At 47.2% G+C, this 15773-nt stretch overlaps 1 pseudogene across 1 annotated transcript in view; it reads left to right on the top strand.

Moving 5' to 3' along the window:
- Positions 1-15380, top strand: part of LOC309547997 (mediator of RNA polymerase II transcription subunit 31-like) — a 134337-nt pseudogene extending 118957 nt beyond the window's left edge. The window contains exon 4 of the transcript in view: positions 15188-15380. The product of the transcript in view is annotated as a mediator of RNA polymerase II transcription subunit 31-like (transcript). The remainder of the gene's footprint in view (positions 1-15187) is intronic.
- Positions 15381-15773: the final 393 nt, after the last annotated feature.

The raw sequence follows: 15773 nt of genomic DNA, 5'->3' as shown, positions 1-15773 counted from the left end.
ACCGCAAAGCGGAGTCCTTGCTAAGGAAGGCTTGGGATGCCAATGCATCTGCCATGGCTCCTGAATTGGCTGCTTCTTGTGTAGCAAGAAATGCTTTCTTTTGGGTTGACAGACTGAATAAAAAATTTTCTCAGACCAAAACTCTGGATATACAAGATTCCCTTTCAGTAATTGGTAAGGCTGTGGCTTACCTAGCAGATGCTGTGGTTGGATCTGTGGTAGCCTCAGCCAAGACAGGTGCTCTCATAAATTCCGCCAGAAGAGCTATCTGGCTAAAAGAATAGGAGGGGGACGTCACCTCAAAATCCAAGCTCTGTGGTCTTCCCTTTGAGGGGTCCCTCATGTTTGGCTCTGGGTTGGATGAGGTCCTCACCAGATCCTCAGAAAAGGGGAAGAAATTTCCAGCCAAACCCAAAAAAGGTGAACAGGATTTTTTTTCGTGGCCCCAGGGACCAAAGACAGCAAAGAAACAAAGGGAACCTGCAAAAAATTGGACCTTTTCGGAGGGGAAAACAAAGAAACAATTTGCTCTCCCCCCCCCCCCTTTCGGTTTCAAGAGACAACAAACGACTTAAAAGTCAAAGTAGGGGGCAGGCTGACACAATTTCTTTCCAGCTGGGAAGAAATCTCAGCCTCCCCATATATCCTCTTGGTAATAAAAGAGGGGTACCGGCTGCTATATAACCCTTACACAGTTACCCAAGGACATTCAGAAGAGAGAAGCCCTTCTACTGGGAATTCAGGAATTAGCAGAGCAACTTGTAATAATTCCGGTCCCAGAAGATCAAACCTTCCAGGGGTTTTACTCCCATGTGTTTGTAGTTCCAAAACCCTCGGGAAAGCATCGTCTGATAATAAACTTAAAAGGGCTCAACAAATTTCTACTTTACCAAAAATTTGCAATGAAGACTATCTAATCAGGTGAGAAAAAATTTACTGAAAGACTTCTTCATGACTACGTTAGACCTCAAGGATGCTTACCTGCATGTCCCCATCCATCAGGAACATCAGTCCTTCCTGAGGTTTGCCATAGTGACAAAGGAAGGAACAACTCACTGGCAATTCAGAGCACTACCCTTTGGACTAGCAGCCAGTCAAAGAATATTTACCAAAATCCTAGTGGAAGCAGTAGCACATCTACACATTCAAGGGATAGCTTTAATCCCTTATTTGGACGACCTGCTGATTTTTGGCAAATCAGAGGCACAAGTGAAAGTGGACACCCAGCCGGTGATAAAGTTCCCTTCAGAAATTGGGATGGCTTATAAACCTAGAAAAGTCAGCCCTGGTGCCAGCACAGATGCAGTCCTTTCTGGGGTTCCAGGTGGACTGTGTCCCAGAAACTATTTCTTCCCACAGAGAAGAGGGAAAAAATAGTTTCTGCAGTCCTAGCCCTAAAAGATGCTCAATCCTGTCCCAGGAGAGAGATCTTGAAGGTTCTGGGACTTATGCCAGCCAGCATTCCAGCAGTGGTGTGGGCACAACTTCATGCAAGAGAGCTTATTTTCTTCCATCTGTCCTCTTGGGACAAAAAGATAGAATCTCTAGAAGAATTAGTAAGGCTCACTCCACAGGTACAGACATCCTTAGAGTGGTGGTCCAATCCCAACAACTTGGGAGAAGGCAGACCTTGGGGGTCAGTGGGATCCCATGAGGATTACCACAGATGCCAGCAACAAGGGTTGGGGAGCTCACTTGGAAGGGGCTCAAGCACAGGGAGTTTGGAGCAAGAGAACAGCACAGGCCTCCTCCAACTTCAGGGAGCTGAAGGCAGTAGGGAAAGCCCTAAAAGCCTTTCAAAAATTCATCCTGAACAGAGAAGTACTAATTCTATCAGACAGCACCACAACTGTGGCCTATCTGAATCGACAGGGAGGGAACCAGGTCAGGTCCCCTCCTTTCCCTGGCCAAACACATTCTGGGTTGGGCCAAAGGGAAAATTATTTCACTAGTTGCCATCCACATCAAGGGAAAGGACAACTTGCAGGCAGATTTCCTCAGCCGCCACCATGTAAACAAAGGAGAGTGGGAACTGAATCCCAAAGTCTTCCTGTCTCTGGTGGAGAAGTTCGAACAACCAGAAATTGACCTATTTGCCTCCGCTCGGAACAAAAAAGTGAAAAGATTTTTCTCCCTCACCTGGTCAGAAGGGGAGCATGGGCTTGGATGCTCTAGCCCAACCATGGCGGTTCAACCTAGCCTATGCCTTCCCTCCTCTGATGCTAATCCCCAGAGTTTTGCAGAAACTAAGCAGATCCCAGAATCTGAAATTGATTCTAATCACTCCTTGGTGGCCCAAAAGACCTTGGTTTGCCATTCTGAAAGCCATGTCAATAGCTTGTCCCTGGCAACTTCCAATTTCCCCAGACTTACTGTCTCAGGGACCAATACGGTGTCAGAATCCAGAATTTTTTCGGCTAACAGCTTGGTTACTGAGCGCCAACTCCTTAGGTCTAAGGGATGCTCAGAAAGAGTGGTAGATACTCTTTTACTGAGCAGAAAAATAGTTACTAGAAAAATTTATCTGAAAGTGTGGAAAAAAATTTGTACCTGGCATAAGCAAAAGGAATTTGCCTCTACCTCTATTCCAAAAATTCTAGATTTTTTGCAAGACGGAGTAGATAAGGGTGTGGCAGTTAACACCCTTAGGGTACAAGTAGCGGCTCTTTCGGTATTTTTGGACACTAGTCTGGCAAAAGAGCCGTTAATCAAAATATTTTTGTTAGCTAGAAACAGGGTTACCCCTATTATTAAGGACAGGTTCCCTCCTTGGGACCTGACCAGGGTCCTAGAGGCTTTATCTAAGGACCCTTTTGAACCTTTAAGGGAAATCTCCCTCAAATTTTTGTCTTTAAAGTTAGCCTTCCTGCTAGTCATTACAACAGCAAGAAAAGTAGGTGATCAGCAAGCACTTTCCATAAAAGAGCCTTTTTTGGTAGTTTTCACGGATTGGATTGTCCTAAAGCCAGATCCTCTGTATTTACCTAAGGTAGCATCCTCTTTTCATAGGACTCAGGAGATAAATCTACCTTCCTTTTGTGATAAACCAAAAAATAAGAAGGAAGGAGAATTCCACTGTATTCATGTGAGAAGAGCTCTTCTCACTTACTTAGATAGAACAAAATCCTTCAGGAGATCAAATCATCTCTTAAGCCCCGTACACACGAGTAGAAATTCGGCCGGGAAACTTCGTCCGACGACCGATCTGCCGATTTTCGGCTTGTTAGTATGGTGCTTCCGACAACCGACTCCGACTTTTCGGCTGAAAAAATTCTGGTGTGCAGACTATATAATTTTTGTCGTCTGTCAATACACATCCGAATTTCGTCTCATTAGTACAGATTTCGACAGGGAAAAATCTTATGAACAAGACTAGGCATGCTCAGAGATGAATGAACACATAGAAAGCAATCCAACACATGACATCACTTCTAAAATAGAATTCTGTCGTACGGGAAAATTTGTGTGCAGTCTAGAGCACATTCCAACCAACAGACACCACTCTGGACAAAAGACGGACGACCGGTCAGCGGAAATTCGTTGCGTGTGTACGGGGCTTTAGTCCTTCATTCTGGGCCCAGAAAGGGTTTACAGGCTTCTAAGCCTTCAATATCCAGATGGATTAGGCAGGCAATTACCACCTCTTATGAGTCATCAGGTGTTCCTGCCCCAGCTAAAGTCAAAGCACATTCGACAAGAGCCCTTGCTACATCATAGGCCGAGAAGGCTGGAGCATCATGGGAACAGATCCGCTGTGCAGCCACCTGGTCCAGTCATGACACCTTCCTGAAGCATTATCGTGTTGAAATACTGTCTCAACAAGACCTAGCATTTGGCCGAAAGGTCTTACAGGCAGTGGTCCCACCCTAAGGTAGGCCTAAAAGGATCTCTATTATCCTCTCACTGTTTGGGCCGTCCTGGAAGGCGAGGAGAGAAAACCTACCGTTAGTTTACCGGTAACGGTCTTTCTTCCGAGCCTTCCAGGACGGCCCAAACAGTGAGAGATGATAGGCTCCTCCCTACCGGAAACACAATCAATTACAATTGTTGAGGTTGTAAGCTGGGTTGCTTTTACAAGCGGCAGGAGGGGAGCCCCTTCCATCTCGCTATTCTCTGGTGCCTTCCTGGGCTCTCCTTTGCATTCAGGACGCCCGAGACTAAAACCAGCGCTATTGCTGGTTTACCATAGAGCTGAACAGGGACCGTCCCTGATCATCTCTATGGTATTAGAAACCAGAAGCGATGAGTATTTTGTCACTTCTGGTTTCGCCGGTTGTAAACAAAGCCATTTTTGGCCTGGAAAAGGATCTCATCACACTGCCCTTTAAAGCATCTGATCACACCTAGATCAGAGGAGAGATCTGGGGTCTAATATTCCCCAGATCTTACAGTAAAGAGTACCTGTTATTGTTATCACAAGGGATGTTTACATTTCTTGTGATGGCAATAAAAGTGATCAAAATGCTTTTAACTACTTGCCTCCCAGGCCAATTCTGACACTTCTCTCCTACATGTAAAAATCATAATTTCTCTTACGTCCTCTGACAGTTGTCGCCCACTCAAACAGTCTTCACAACTGGTTATTGGTCTTATCCACAGGAGTAAGCTAGGCAGACGATTTTGTTAAAAAACATTCACAAAACCTTCTATAGACACACCTACAGGGGGCTGTCCCTCTGGTCCAATACCCTCCTGCTAGCAGCATTCCCAATTCAGTTTGTCTTTTGCCTAGTTAGGAGTAGGCAGGCTTCCCTTGGCTGGGGCTGCAGTCTCAGCCTTTTCTTCTTATTTTTTATTTGAAAGTGATTTTTCTTTACACTGATAGCTTTTTATTTGTTCCTGCGCTTAGTTAGTCAGACTTCGGAAGACTACAGCATTTGCGGAGCTGGGAATCGCACTGGTTATAATAGAGCCTTACGGAATCCCAGCCTGCCATCAAGCGTTAGCAGGCTATGCGTACGCCCAGGCCTCGCAAACGACCTGTCCCTGTCCTCAGGGACAAGCCTGTGAAGTGGCTACTTTACTGGGATGTCTCAACTGCGGTACGCCGCGTGTTGCTAGCGTCCTGTTCGGCTGACGGCACCCCCACCCGGAGTGGGAGAGGCTTCCTGTCACAGAGCAGTACCCCGCATTTCACTGGACGGTGAGTACCACGCTACCCCTCTGTCTATGGCATTATCTGTCGGGGGGTGTATGTGGGGCCTCTGTTATGGGGGTGGCAGTCTATGTGGAGTCTGTGATATCCCCCTCTTGTCTGTCAATATGGTTCCCGTGTGTCCCTTTCTGGTCCCTGCGGGCGCACTATAGCGGTTCTGCCGTGGTGTGGGGGGGGGGGGATTGCGGGGATCCCTGAGTTCCTGTGATGCTTGTGCTACGTTTTGGGGGTTCAGACATGCTTGTGGGGGCCGCAATCGGTGTAAAACCGTGGGGCCGCCATTTCAGGTGTGGGCAGGCTGTTTGACCTCATTGTGAGGGCAGCAGCCATTTTCTGTAATGCTTTGGCGCCCTTCGGGTGCCATCTTTAGTGTGGGCAATGTGTTTCCTCAATGTGCTCAGCGGCCATTTTCTTGGAGCCTCCCCCATAGACTTACATTTGCAACCATTTTCTTGTGGCTCAGAACTATGTTCTGCCTCTAGTGGCGTGACATCATTTCCTTCTCCTGGCACACAGATCGAGCTGGCAGCGTGGGTACAGTATAGCACACTTATGGGGGATTTTTTGCTGTTTTTTCTGGTTTAGATCTCTGCTGGCAGTTATTTATTCTTCAGTGCTTAGTAGCACAGGCTAGTTATTCATTGCGGTGCATTGCGGTGGGAACCGCAGTTATCGCCGATTTAAAGGGCCAGCGCCATTTAATTTCTAAGTGTTCTGATGGAGTCCTAGGATAGCAAATTCCCCCCAGCTCTGGTGGAGGGTTCAGGTACTCCTGAATCCTCTGCAATAGTCTCACTTACTACTGCACTTACGACTTTAGCATCCAAAGTAGATCTGTTGATGTCCGAGCAGACTTCTAAGAAAAGTCCCAGGCTTTCTCAGTCTTCTGATTCAGAGCCAGAAATGGTTGCCACGGACAGTGTACCCCCTGAAGGGTCTCAGTCGGATGGGGAGGAGGTGGAGGATTCCCCCTCCGGGTCCGCAAGACAACGTGCTGCAATGTCTGCAGTTGTTAAAGACACGCTACATTTAGAGGATGAGCCCCACCTGCCGGGTAAGCGGTCTTCCTTTTGGGAGCCGCAAAGCCCAGAGGACGGTTCAGATGTTTCCCTGTCCCGCTGAGTTTCACGAAACAGTGAATGAACAATGGCGCAATTTAAAGCACAATTTTGTGGTGCCTAAGCGGTTTCAGTACCGTTATCCCTTTGCGTCTCCGGTGGATTCGTGCTAGACTGTGGACCACACTGTGTCCAGGTTAAATAAAGCCACTTTGATGCCGCGGAGGATTCTCCGGTGTTTAGAGATCTGGCGGATAGGCAGGTGGAGTCTCTTACCCGCCACTCCTAGCTGGTGGCAGGTTCCTTGATGAAACCCGTGTTTGCCTCAGTAATGGTCTCACAGGCTGTGGTGGAGTGGACTAAGGTGCTAAGACGCACCCTTGTGGCTGATTCCACCCCTCCTGCTACTCTGGAGATGGTGGACCAAATTATTCAGGCTGTTCTATACCTGTGTGACGTGGCCTTGGATGAGGCCCCTTTAATCTCACGCTTATCTGCAGTCACAGTGACGATCCGTCGCATCGTGTGGTTGAAAAGCTGGTCGCCTGACCAGTCTTCCAAGAAGACGGTGTCTGACACCCCTTATGCAGGGAATCGCCTTTTTGGGGACTCCCTGGACGAATTGGTGAGGGGGGGTCACTGGGGGTAAAAGCACGCTGCTGCCCCAGGTGTCCAGGGGCAAGTCTTTCCGCGGTAAGCGGGGCCCTTCCTTTAAACCTGTCCTTTTGTGCCTTCAAGGCACAAGACAAGGGCAAATCCTTCAAGGCCTCTGGTGGCCAGAAGAAGCCTTGGGCGGGAAAATCAAAAGCAGCCCACTCTGGCACGGCGGCCCAGCTGTTTTCCCAAGCCCTGGCTGGCCAAGGTTCGGGACAGATGGGTTCAGGAACTCATTCGGTCAGGGTATAAGATCTAATTTCGATCACGCCCAACAGACAGACAGATTCTTTCCCTTTTTTAAATCTTCATTTGACCCCAGATTGTTTACAAGATCGCCAACGGACGGTTCAGGATCTCCTCGCCCAGGGGGTGATTGTCCCGGTGCCACATTGGGACAAGTTTCGGGGTTTTTACTCGAATCTGTTCACGGTGCCCAGAAAGGAGGGCAAGGTGCGTCCAATTCTGGACTTAGTTTCTGAACCGCTTTGTGCGGGTTCAAAAATTCCGCATGGAGTCCCTCCGATCGGTGGTGGCCTCCCTGTGTCTGGAAGATTTCCTGGCTTCAATCGACCTCAAGGATGCTTATTTACACATTCCCATTTACGAAGGTCATCAGAGGTACCTCCGATTCGCACTCGCGGAGGAGCACTATCAGTTTGTGGCGTTGCCTTTTGGTCTCGCTTCGGTTCCAAGGGTGTTTACCAAAGTGTTGGCTCCTGTCCTGGCCCTGTTGCGGGCGCAGGGGATTGCAATCCTTGGGTATCTGGACGATCTCCTATTAAGGTCGAGTTCCAGTGCCACTCTGTTGCGTAATCTGTCAACCACAGTTCAGATGCTTGAGGAGTTCGGGTGGACCATCAATTTTCAGAAGTCGACATTGTCTCCTTCTGTTTGCCTCCCTTACCTGGGGATGGTTCTGGACTCCGCCCAGGCAAAAGTCTTCCTGCCGGCGAACAAACTCCGGACTCTGCAGAACGAGATCAGGTCCCTCAGGGACAACAAGTCCTCTTCGCTCAGGACCTGCATGCGGTCCCTGGGATTGATGGTGTCAGCCTTCGAGGCGATACCATTTGCACAGTTCCACGCACGGTCTCTGCAAGTGGAGATTCTGGCCAGGTGGGACAGACGTCCTCATTCCTTGGAAAGGAGGATCTCTTTGAGCCACCAGGTCAGACAGATCTTCTGTGGTGGCTCCAGTCTCTGGCTCTGACGGAAGGGAAATCCTTCCGGCCGTTGTCATGGACGGTGGTCACCACGGACGCCAGGGCTGGGGTGGCGTTCTGGGCAATTTGTCTGCCCAGGGCACTTGGTCGGAGGTGGAATCCTCCCTGTCGATCAATATCTTGGAACTGCGAGCGATCAGACTATGTTTGCTCCGTTGGTCGGATCCTCTTCGGGGCTGCCCTGTGCGTGTGCAGACGGACAACGCAACTGCGGTGGCTTACATAAATCACCAAGGGGGCACCAGGAGTGCCAGGGCGGCCAAGGAAGTGGCCGAGATCCTCTGTCTTGGGCCGCGGCGCAGGTCCCGGCGATTTCGGTAGTTCACATTCCAGGTGTGGAGAACTGGCAGGCCGACCATCTGAGTCATCAGACCCTGGACCAGGGGTGAATGGTTCCTGCACCCGGAGGTGTTTCAGGTGCTGTGTGCGCGGTGGGGATCCCCGGATGTGGATCTGTTCGCATCACGGCTAAACAACTAAGTGGGAAGGTTCTTGGCAAGAACGTGCGACCCTCTGGCAGACGCCTCGGACGCGTTGGTGGTGCCGCCTTGGAATCGGTATCGCCTGATTTATGCCTTCCCCCCCCCCGATTAAATTGCTGTCCAGGTTCCTTTGCAGGTTGGCCTCGGAACCGAGGGTGGTGATTCTAGTGGCCCCAAATTGCCCGCACCGGTCTTGGTACGCGAACATCGTAAAACTGGTCGTCAAGCCTCCCTGGCGGCTCCCATTATGAGACGATCTGCTGTCTCAAGGGACGTTCTTCCATCCTGCTTTACAGTCGTTGGCTTTAACGGCGTGGCTGTTGAAAGCCAGGTCTTGAGAGATCGGGGTCTCTCATTGGCGGTCATTCCTACCTTACTCAAGGCTAGGAAGGCCTCGTCCAGGAAGATTTCATATCGTACCTGGAAGGCTTATTTCGCCTGGTGTGAATCGCAGGGTTTCCATCCTTGCTCCTTTTCGGTGGCAAAGGTATTAGCCTTCCTGCAATCTGGTGTGGACCAGCGTCTTGCGCTGACCACTGTTAAGGGTCAGTTATCTGCGCTGGCCATTCTCTTCCAGCGCCCCTTGGCATCAAATTCCTTGATCTGCACCTTTATTCATGGGTGCGTCATCTGGCTCCCCCCTAGGAGGGCACCCTTGCCCCCTTGGGACTTGACTTTGGTTCTGTCCGTTTTTGCAACGTCCTCCCTTTGAGGACATCCGGGAGATTCCTCTGCCTGCGCTGTCACGGAAAGTCGCCTTTCTGGTGGCGATCACATCTGCTCGCAGAGTGTCGGAGTTGGCTGCCCTGTCTTGCCGCTCCCCTTATCTGGTTGTTCATAGGGATAAGGTGGTCTTGTGACCTCACCAGTCTTTCTTTCCAAAGGTGGTGTCCGATTTTCATCTCAACGAGGACATTGTCTTGCCTTTGCTGTGTGCGAAACTTAAGCATCCTAAGGAGCTTGCCTTGCATTCCTTGGATGTAGTCCGGGCAATCAGGGTTTACCTGTCGGCTACTGAATCCTTCAGAAAGTCGGATTCTCTTTTTGTCTTTCCTGAGGGACCTTGGAAGGGTATGGCTGCGTCTGCGGCAACCATTTCTAAATGGATCAGACAGACGATTGTACAGGCTTATTCGCTTAGGGAACAGGTTCCACCTTTCCCTGTCACGGCGCACTCTACCAGAGCGGTGAGTGCGTCTTGGGCCTTCCACCATCAGGTATCGGTGCGGCAGTGCCTTAAGGGAGACATGGCGTTTTTTAGCCTGTCCCCTCCTGTTGGGGTTTTTTCCCCCTTGGTTATTTTGTTTTCATGGGTTTGTTCGCTCCTGTGGAGCTTTCCTGTTACCCAGTGGTTTACCTTTCTGGTTCAAGATAAGTTTATTTTCTCTGAACTGGGTGCTGCGTTGCCTTTTATTTTATTTATTTATTTATTTTTTTTAAACATGAATTTTTATTGAAGGAATTTCCAGTATACAGAGGAATAACATGTCAATGAACACAATATACATAGGAAGTCCATCTAAACATACAGATGTACATCCATGAAATCGATATTTATAAACATAAACAACAGAAATGGAGGTCTATGTACACCCTCCCATATCGAACACGGAGAGTAAGTAAAGACAATTAAATAATTGTGCTAGGCATGGATAAATGAAAATGAAAAAGGGCAATTCACCCAAGTCTGGAATTATCTGACATGACATAGCAACACCTGTCCCCCCTTATTGGGAACATACTGCAGACAGGCATGCCCGAAAAGACTCAGCTGGGGAGGTGGGCTGCCACCACCCACCCCCTCAGTCCAGACTCAATATACAAGACATAGAGTAAGCCTAGTGGAACCAACATAAAAGAGAGAAAAAAAAAAGGTAGGTGAACAGACGTACCATAAGGACAGCTGAACGTATCGCTAAATTATCCAATGTCTAAGTAAGGCGCTAGGATGTACTTGGGGGGGAGGGGAAGGGGCACCAGATGACATATTAAACAGGAAGAGGAAGATCCGCTGCTGTAATCTTGATAATAAACATTCCAATTTGCACTTAGGTAAAGCAAACAATCAGTCAACGTCAGGGGATACTATAAGCCAATTACGGCATTTTTTATGAAAGGAGGCCTTGTTTTCTTTATATGCCAACAACTTCTCCATCGTATATTGAAAGTTTACCCTATGCTTAATTTCCCCCATGGTCGGGGGAGACAAGGTTCGCCATCTCTTGGCCACCGCAATTCTAGTGGCAAAAAGAAGGTGAGCAATTACGGTTCTAACGTCCGGAGGGAACTCATGTATACCAACACTAAGAAGAGCTAAAGCAAGGTACATAACAAATTTCTTCCCCGTGATGGAAGAGATCATGGAGGAAATATCACGCCATATAGGTTTAATGAGGGGGCATTCCCAAAAAACATGACTAAGGTTCCCTTTCCCATTACACTCTCTCCAGCAGAGAGGAGACAAGGATTTATCTATCATGTGTAGTCTATGAGGTGTCATGTAGTATCTATGTAGTATTTTCTGGGAATTGTCCCAATGATCAATGCAGGCGGAGGAAGTAGCGTTGGCTTTGAGCGCCGCCAGCCATTGACTCTCAGGATAGGAATGAGATAGTTCGGTTTCCCATTTCCGCATAACTGGTGTCTTGCGGAACCCCGAGGGGTAGTTATACGTGGTGTAGAAAAGGGAGATGCCTCTACGACTAATGGATGACTTGTTCATTAGAAAACCCCACAATTTGACCGGGATACGTAGTGCGGGTGGTTTATTTGACTTGAGGTATGAGTGTACGCGGTGAAGGGCAAATGAATCCATATTGCTAGATTCAAGGATTTTATCTGGGAGGTAGTTCATCCCTCGCTTTTTCCAGTTAGAGGTGGGCATATCTGGGAGCAAAAAGGCATAGCTAGCAGTGGGAATCTGGAGAGAGAAGCAAGGTACCTCATCAAACTCGAGCTCTAGTAGTGATGTCCAAGCATTCAAAGTGGCCAAAATCGTCGGGTAAGGTGGAACCTGGATTTTACAATCAATGCTTCTAGCCACCGCTAGGGCAGGGAGATCATGAGTGACAGTAACAGCACACTCAATTTGGTTCCAGAGATTTTCTTCCTGAGCAGAGAACCAATACTTAGCTTGGCTTAAGACAGTGGCTAAGTAATAAGCCCGCGCATTGGGAAGGCCAACCCCACCCAACGACCTTGGGATGTACAGTTTAGTCAGGGAGATCCTAGGCTGTTTACCGTTCCATATAAATTTTCGTAACAAGGAGGCCAGTTTCTCAAAAAACCAATTTGGCAACACTATAGGTAATGTCCTAAAGTGCTGCGTTGCCTTTTAGATGGTTACGTTTCCCACCCCTCACATCTACACTGCTTTGGGACATCCCAGTAGTGAAGACTGTATGAGTGGGAGTGGCGACTGTCAAGAGGACGTAAGAGAAAATAGAATTTTTGTAAGAACTTACCGTAAAATTATTTTCTCTGACAGTCGCCGCCCCCGCCCCTCTTTTGGGGTTCATGGACCTATATACTGCTTGCTACCAAACTGAATTGGGAATGCTGCTTGCAGGAGGGTATTGGACCAGAGGGACAGCCCCCTGTAGGTGTCTATACAAGGTTTTGTGAATTTTCTTTTATCAAAATCTTCTGCCTAACTTACTCCTGTGGATAAGACCAATACCAGTAGTGAAGACTGTATGAGTGGGCGACGACTGTCAGAGGACTCAGACAAAAGAATTTATGGGCGTTCTTACAAAAATTCTATTTTTTTTTTTTGCTAGAAAATTACTCAGAACCCCCAAACATATTTTTTTTTAGCAGACCCTAGGGAATAAAAAGGTGGTTGTTGCAATTTTTATGTCACACAGTATTTGAACAGCTCCTTTTTTTTTTTTTGATAACTATCATGAATTTAAAAGAAGAAAACAAAAAAAAAACACTTTTTACCCCAATTTTTTGTATAATGTGAAAGATGTTACGCTGAGTAAATGGACACCTGACATGTCACGCTTTAAAATTGTGCACACTTGTGGAATGGGGGCCAAACTTCGGTACCTAAAAATCTCCATAGGCTACGCTTTAAAATATTTTACAGGTTACCGGTTTAGAGTTACAGAGGAGGGGTCTAGTGCTAGAAATATTTCTCTCGCTCTAACAATTTTCAGCGATACCTCACGCGTGGTTTGAATGAGACTTACATATGCCAAGCATGAGGTGAGGGCGGATTCATTCTTCTCTCCGATCGCACCGGCAAGACCTAAGAAGCACCAGAGACGTTTGAAAAACTGCTGCACAAAAACCATGTGACAAAAAAAATTGCAAAACCCACCATTTATATTCTGTAGGGCCTCTGCAAAAAAAAATCTCAATGGGGAAAAATATCATGCTGGATATCTATACTGATATGGTCTGGGTAATGTGTTGGAATGAAAGGATGCCACATTGTTTGATGGAAATAAAAATTATCAACGTACGGAGGGCTAAACTCAGGGACACCCCAAAAATCAAAGTGAAAAAAAAATGCAGCAGCCTAGTCCATTATGCTGAAATTTTAATTGCGGCCACTCAAAATGGTTCTCAGTAGTTGGTATGGCCCCACGTTCTTGTATACATTCCTGACAATGTTGGGGCATGCTCCCAATGAGACAACAGATGGTGTCCTGGGATATTTCCTCCCAGACTTGGACCAGGACATCGCTGAGCTCCTGAACAGACTGAGGTGCAACCTGGCGCGATCAGATGGACCGAAACATAATGTCCGAAAGGTGTTCTATTGGATTGAGGTGAGGTGAGTGTGGGGGCCATTCAGTGGTATCAATTCCTTTACCCTCCAGGAACTGGCTGCATACTCTCGTCACATGAGGTCGGGCATTGTCGTGCACCAGGAAGAACCCAGGACCCACTGCACCAGGGTACCGTCTGACCTACTGGTCATGCTGAACAATGTTACAGGCAGTATAACGTTCTCCAGACCCTTTCACGTCTGTCACATGTGCTCAGGGTGAACCTGCTCTCATCTGTGAAAAGCACAGAGCACCAGTGGCAGACCTGCCAATTCTAGTGTTCAATGGCAAATGCCACTTGAGCTTAATGGTGCCGGGGAAAGTGAGCATGGGGCCCACTAGAGGACGTCTGGCCCTCAGGCCACCTTCATGAAGTCTGTTTCTGATTGTTTGTTTGGTCAGAGACATTCACACCAGTGGACTGCTGGAGGTAATTTTGTAGGGCTCTGGCAGTGCTCATCCTCTTCCTCCTTGCACAAAGGAGCAGATACATACCAGCTGATGGGTTAAGGACCTTCTACGGCCCTGTCCAGCTCTCCTAGAGTAACTGCCTGTCTCGGAATCTTCTCCATACTCTTGAGACTGTGCTGAGAGACACCGTAAACCTTCTGACAATGGCATGTATTAATATGCCATACTTGAGATGTTGGACTGCCTGTGCAATCGCTATAGGGTATAGGTATCGCTTTATGCTACCAGTAGTGACACTGACCCTAGCCAAACTAGTAAAAACAGTCAGAAAAGATGAGTAGGGGAAAAAAAGTGTCCGTGCCTCCAATTGTAAAACTATTTCTGTTTTGGAGGTTCTCATGTTGCCCGTATAGTGCACCTGTGTTAATTTCATTAACACCAAAGCAGCTAAAACTGATTACCAACCCCCTCTGCTACTTAACTGACCAGATCAATATCCCAGGAGTTTAATTGACTTGATGCTATACTCTTGATCAAAAGTATTCCTATAATTTTTTTTTGATCGGTGTATTTATAAGGTTTGGGAGTTCTTAGTAATTTTCTAACAAAAAAAAAAAATGATGACTTTTACATGTAGGAGGGAAATGACAGAATTGTCCCGGTAGGGAAGTAGTTGAAGTATCAAAGCCACTGGATCAGCTTGAGTGTGCATGAAAGTGCTGTCTGAACATATGTAGAGTAGAGGGGACTACAGAGGCATGACCTCATCTGTGTGCTGCCGCTTCACTGTCCAATCGCAGGCCAGGTGAAGCTCTAGACCAGGCTGTGTTGCTTAACAGAGGTCGTCCAGGATCTGGTAGAAATGTATTGAATACAAAACAGGCTGAAAGAATTACAAATTCTAAGCTTATATACAGTATAAGTATTACAGCAGTGCATTTAGCTGTCTGCGTAGAATTAATCTTAAAAGTCCCGGTTCACACTGGTGCTATGCGGGAAACCCTGCAAATCAGTGCCGGTTCCGCATTGCACCAGAATCGCATAGTGGTTCACACTGAGATCTGCGAATCACTTGGGGTGTCAATGTAAAGTTAATGACATCCCCAGATTGGATCGCAGTGCGAACTGTGAAATGGTGCAGGAATCGGAACGCATAGGTGTGAACACCCATGCTATCCGATTCCAGTGCAAACCATAAAAAGGGTCCTGCACCTTTAGTGTGAATGCGATTTCAGCCATACATTTTGTATGGCTGGAATCGCATCGCACAGAGATCGCATGTGATCTCTGCACAGCAGTGCGGTGCGAACCACATGCGATGTCTGGCATCGCACTAATGTGAACCGGCACTAAAACTCAGTAAACAAGTACAAAAGTTCTGCTCCTAATTATACTGTGTTTTATTTTCCTCCATGGATCCCCATTCTCAATGCTTGTATATGCTGGAGTTGCTACAGTATGAACATTTCCGCAAAGAGCTTGTGAATGCCCAGTGTGCCAAGTTTATTGATGAACAGCAAATATTGCACTGGCAACACTATTCCCACAAGCGTATGAGACTACAGCAGGCTCTTGCAGAGCAGCAACCACAGAACAACACCATTGGAAAATGAAACGCCTTCATTAGCTTTATTTGCAACCCATATCAAAAATGATTACACACTGTTACAGAATGTAAATACTGGTGCCCATTGGCTATAAATGAACATGAAAAAAGTGATGCAGTCAATTTTTCTGTAAAATTTTGCTTAGCATGTGATGTCATTAGTGAAGACTTTTCAGATACTGTTTTGTGTATTCTACTGCTTCTTTTCAGCAAATGAATCTACCGTTATCGACACATCGTTGAATTATATAAAATATATGCCTTGAAAGGTTCTGTTAGAATATTGGCTGATTGTGTTCTGCCCCTTTTTTTTATATTGAGGGTTGATGCTTCCAGATTTAAAAAAAAAAAAATTAGGATTAGGTGGATTCTGTAAGGGTAACTTCCTCACCACCTTCCT

This window comes from Pelophylax lessonae (assembly GCF_965119305.1).
Source record: "Pelophylax lessonae genome assembly, chromosome: 2".
NCBI lineage: Eukaryota > Metazoa > Chordata > Amphibia > Anura > Ranidae > Pelophylax > Pelophylax lessonae.
This window is presented reverse-complemented; position numbering and strand designations above follow the sequence as displayed.